This window comes from Colobus angolensis, unplaced genomic scaffold (assembly GCF_000951035.1).
Source record: "Colobus angolensis palliatus isolate OR3802 unplaced genomic scaffold, Cang.pa_1.0 Scaffold437, whole genome shotgun sequence".
Classification (NCBI taxonomy): Eukaryota; Metazoa; Chordata; class Mammalia; order Primates; family Cercopithecidae; genus Colobus; species Colobus angolensis.
Genome location: NW_012117788.1, coordinates 372,371 through 377,900, shown reverse-complemented (window position 1 = coordinate 377,900; position 5,530 = coordinate 372,371). Strand labels below are relative to the sequence as shown.

General features: G+C 46.5%; 1 protein-coding gene across 1 annotated transcript in view; it reads left to right on the top strand.

The window, feature by feature from the left end:
• CCDC77 (coiled-coil domain containing 77) overlaps positions 1-5,530 on the top strand; it is a 35,463-nt gene that overhangs the window by 12,744 nt on the left and 17,189 nt on the right. The window lies entirely within an intron of this gene.

Below are 5,530 nucleotides of genomic sequence, written 5' to 3'. Positions count from 1 at the left end.
ATTTATTTATTTATTTATTTTGAGGCAGTCTCCATTGCCCAGGCTGGAGTACAGTGGTGCTCTCTCGGCTCACTGCAGCCTCCGCCTCCTGGGTCAAGCGATTCTCATGCCTCAGCCTCTCAAGTAGCTGGGACCACAGGTGTGCGCTACAACACCTGGCTAATTTTTGTATTTTTGTAGAGATGGGGTTTTGCCCTGTCAGCCAGGCTGGTCTCAAACTCCTGGCCTCAAGTGATCTGCCCACCTCAGCCTCCCAAAGTGTTGGGATTACAAGCGTGAACCACCATGCCCAGCCCTTTAAATTACTTTTAGAAAGATGCATTTCTCTACATGAATTCTCTTAGGTTGTATTCCCTAGGAAATGGACTCTGAGATGGAGATTTGCCTTCAGGGCAGTTACTGGAGAAGCTCTCTGGAATAATAGCTATGAGCAGATTTGGGCAGAGGTAGAATACGAATGGATACAATGGTAACAGAAGCCTTAGCCAACCCCATAGGGAGCACTAAGGATAGGGTGGTCTTTTGGCGGCAAAGGACTCAGACTTTTGTGTCCCCCCATTGACCAGTCATAGGAGGCGGGCTGTCCCCAGGGAGGGTGTGTAAACCTGAGGAAGCCCCCTTCAGCCAAGTGTAATTTTTAGAGAAGAGCTGAGCTCCTGGGAGATAAGTGTCGTGATCATGAGGGGGAAGCCGAGCAGTGCACTACATGTTCCCTTACAGTGCACTTCCATGTGTGTGCTGGGAGTGGGAGGGGAAAATACCCATAACCAAAAGTTTACCATTTTGACTGTCTGAAGTGCACGGTTCAGTGGCATTACGTATATTCACGTTGCACAACTGTCACCAGCGTTGAACTCTAGAGCATTTTCATGTTCCTAAACTGAAATTGTATACCATTCAGCAGTAACTCCCACCTCCGCATTACCCCAGTTCCTGGAACACGCCATTCTACTTTTCGTCTCTATGAATTTGACTCTTTTAGGTACCTCACGTAAGTGGAATCATACAGTGTTTGTTATGTCAGGCTTATTTCACTTAGCATACTGTCTTCAAGGTTCATCCATGTTGTAGCATGTGTCAGAATTTTCTTGCTTTTTAAGACTGAACAATATTCCGTTGTATGTACGTACCACGTTTGGTTGGTCCATTCATCCGCCAGTGGATCTCAGCTCACTGTAACCTCCGCCTTCCAACCTGAAGCGATCCACCCCCCTCAGCCTCCTGAGCAGCTGGGCCTACAGGTGTGTACCAACATGCCTGGCTAATTGTTTTTGTAATTTTTGTAGAGACAGGGTTTTGCCATGTTGCCCAGGCTGGTCTCCAACTTCCAAGCTCAAGTGATCTGTCTGCCTCAGCCTCCCAAGGTGCTAGGATTACAGGTGTGTGCTACTGTGCCCGTCCGAGACCTTACTTTTAATTCTTTTGTGTATATACCCAGAGGTAGATCATACGGTAGTTCTGTTTTTATTTTTTTGAGTAACTGCCGTACTATTTTCTATAGTGGCTATACTGTTTTATATTCCCACCAGCAGTGCACAAGGGTTTGAGTTTCTCCACATCCTTACCAATACCTGTTATTTTCTTTTTTTTTTCCTTTAAGCCTTTTTTTTTTTTCTTTTTTGAGACAGGGTCTCACCCAAGCTGGAGTGCAGTGGCATGATCTTGGCTCACTGCAGCCTTTACCTACCTCCTAGGCTCAGGGGATCCTCGCACTTCAGCCTCCAAGTAGCTGTGACTACATGCATATGCTGCCATGCCCAGCTATTTTTTTTTGTTTTTTTGTTTTTGTAGAGACAAGGTTTCACCATGTTTCCCAGGCTGGTCTCAAACTCCTGAGCTCAAGCAGTCCTCCTGCCTCAGCCTCCCAAAGTGCTGGGATTACAGGCGTGAGCCGCCGTGCCTGGCCAACACTTGTTATTTTCTGGGTTTTGTTTTTTTGGAGACAAGGTCTTGCTCAGTCAACCAGGCTGGAATACAGTGGCACGATCACAGCCTCACCGCAGCCTCAACCTCCCAGGCTCGGATGATCCCCCAACCTCAGCCTCCCAATTAGTTGGGACCACGGGTGTGCCCCACTGTGCTTGGCTAATTTTTGTATTTTTTGAAGAGATGGGGTTTCACCGTCTTGCCCAAGCTGGTCTCAAACTCCTGGGCTCAAGCAATTTGCTCACCTTTGCCTCCCAAAGTGTTAGGATTACAGGCTTGAGCCTCTGTGCCCAGCCTTATTTTCTGTTTCTTTGATAGTAACCGTCTTACTATCAAATAAACAGAAACACCTTACAGGTGTGAGGGAGTCTCATTGTGGTTTTGATTTGCATCTTAAAATGTTGAGCGTCTTTCCTGTGCCATTTATATATCTTCTTTGGAGAAGTGTCAATTCGGATCTTTTGCTTATTTCCATAATTGGGTTGTTTTTGTTGTTGTTGAGACAGGGTCTCGCTCTGTCGCCCAGGCTACAGTGAGTGGCGTGATCACGGCTCACTGCAACCTCTGTCTGCCGGGCTCAAGCTCTCCTCCCATGTCAGCCTCCCACATAGCTGGGACTACAGGCATGTGCCACTACGCCTGGCTAATTTTTGTATTTTTAGTAGAGTCGGAGTTTTGCTATGTTGCCCAGGCTGGTCTCAAACTCCTGAGCTCAAGTGATCCTCCCACCTCACCCTCCCAAAGTGCAGAGATTACAGATGTGAGCCACCGTGGCTGGCCATAGAAGTTCTTTATATATTCTGGATACTAAACCTTTATTAGACATACAGATACGTGCAAATATTTTCTCCCATTCCATAGATTGCCTTTTTATTTTCTCCGTTTTTTTTTTTTTTTTTTTTAAGAGGCAGGATGTCACTCTGTCAGCCAGGGTGATCCTCCTGCCTTAGCCTCTGGAGTAGCCGGGACTATAGGCGTGCACCACTATGCCTGGCTAATTTATTTTCTTTTTTTCATTTTTTTGTAGAGACAGGAGGGTCTCACTGTATTCCTCAGGCTGGTCTTAAACTTCTGGCCTTAAGGAATCCTCCTGCCTCAGCCTCCCAAAGGAATGAGCCACCATGCTGAGCAAGGAGTTTTTAATTTGATGAAGTTCAGTTTATGTATTTTTTTTTCTTTTGTTGCTTCTGCTTCTGGTATCACATCGAAGAAATCATTGCCAAATTCATTGTCAGGAAGCTTTTCTCCTATGTTTTCTTCTGAAACGTTTATTATTTTAGCTCTTACGTCTAGGTCTTTGATCCATTTTGAGTTAATTTTTGAATATAGCATTAGGTAAGGTTCCAACTTCATTCTTTTGCATGTGGATGTCCAGTTTTCTCAACATCATTTGTTGAAAAGACTTAGCCACGTGGTTTCTTTATTATTATTATTATTATTATTATTTTAATTTTGAGACAGAGTCTTGCTCAGTCACCCAGGCTGGAATGTAGTGGCATGATCTCCGCTCACTGCAACCTCCGCCTCCCGGGCTCAAGTGATCCACCTGCCTCATCCTTCCAAGTAGCTGGGACTACAGATATGAGCCAACACACCTGACTCATTTTTGTCTTTTTTGTGGAGACAGGGTTTTTCCATGTTGCCCAGGCTGGTCTTGAACTCCTGAGCTCAAGCAGTCTGCCTTCCTCAGCCTCCCAAAGTGCTGGGATTTCAAGTGTGAGCCACCGTGCCCAGCCTCGCCACATGGTTTTTTTGGTGTCCCACGGTCAGGTGCTCCATTTTTAGCAGGATCTAGTAGCATGGCAGAAGCTGGTTTTCAAATGTGACGTCATTCTCAGCTGTAGACAGCATGGTCTTTCTGCAGATTCTCAGAGGGTCTGTCACGATTCTTCTAGTGTTGCTTGCCGTAAACTCTGGTTGGTACCTTGTGCCACCACAGACACCATAGGATCTGCCAAGTCATATGTCCCAAGCCGCAGAGCGTCCTTTCAACTCTGGGCCGCACTGAAAGCTCACCTTCTGTGTCAGTTGGTATGTGGGTCAGAGCAGTATTCCAAAATGCAGACTATGTTGTCTTCAGAACCTGAAGACTCCTTTCAGGCATTATGCTTCCTTCTCGGTGTAGCAGGTACCAGATGAAATAATTTGATCTTTACTTTGGAGGGAATATCCTGGCATACCTAGATCACAGCCTTAAAGACTTTACTGATGTGCTTCGTAAGGTTCATCTCCAACCCTCTGGAGCATACATATCTTACCAAAGGTTCTAGTGCACTCGCTGTTTCTTGTTCATGCAGTCTGATTTAATGCAATATCATCAGTAGTGAGCTCCTGGCAATCTGTGGAGTAGCCAGATCCAGATTCTTTTTTGTTTGTTTGTTTTTGAGATGGAGTCTTATTCTGTCACCCAGGCTGGAGTGCAGTGACGTGATCTCGGCTCACTGCAACCTCCGCCTCCCGGATTCAAGTGATTCTCCTGCCTCAGCCTCCCAAGTAGCTGGGACTACAGGTGTGCATTACCATGCCCAGCTAATTTTTGTACTTTTTAGTAGAGATGGGGGTTTCACCATCTTGGACAGGCTGGTCTCGAACTCCTGACCTTGTGGTCCACCTGGCTCAGCCTCCCAAAGTGCTGGGATTACAGGTGTGAGCCACCACGATGGCCCAGATTCTTTTATACTGTATTGACAGAGAGTAAAAGCAATAACATGGCCTTGGGGAAGACTATAAACGTTGTCCACATCAGAACTGCCTCTGGTCTTTTGAGGGGTAGGAAGGAATGCATTTGCCTAATTACTCGCCACTTACCATGTGCCTGAGACTAAGTAATTCTGTTCTAGCAAAGGTCCTACACCTGGCACCGTGACTGCACTTGGGGCCTACTTGGTGGTAGTCTGCTGTTATGCCCCAGAATCCACCTGGTTTTGTATAGGTCAAACTGAGGAATGAAACGAGGCTTTGGTAAGGACCTCCACTCTGCATTCTTTAGGTCTTTATTGATCATCTTGACTGGGTAGGGAGGTGCAGTTTCAGAGGCTTTCACTTAGCTTACCCCAGAAGCCAAGAAGCTAATTTGGAGGTACTGCCCCCACCTAGTGTGTCCATTTTAATCATTTGGAAACTGAAGAAATGAGATTGATTTGGTGGATCAATAGACCTGCTGTGAGCTGGACGTGCCCAAATTCCGTTTATTCCACGGTCCCCACACGCCCCAGTGCACGATGATGCTTCAGGTTAGCTGGTATCAGTGTCAGCTCAGACCCTGTATCCAGCAATCCTTAAAATGCCCAGGTCTTCCCTTTTCCCCAGTGTATAGTTACTTGAATAAATGGCTGTAGGCCCTTTGGAGGATGTGAGGAATCATCACCATGAATATCTACTCTGTGGTGTCACAGGGTCTTACCTCCTAGGAGTTCGAGCCTCTTCTTTAGGTAATTGTCGCTAGGACTTAAAACTGACTTGAGGCCGGGCGCGGCGGCTCACGCCTGTAATCCCAGCACTTCGGGTGGTTGAGGCGGGCAGATCACGAGGTCAGGAGTTCAAGACCAGCCTGGCTAACATGGTGAAACCCCGTCTCTACTAAAAATGCAAAAATTAGCTGGGC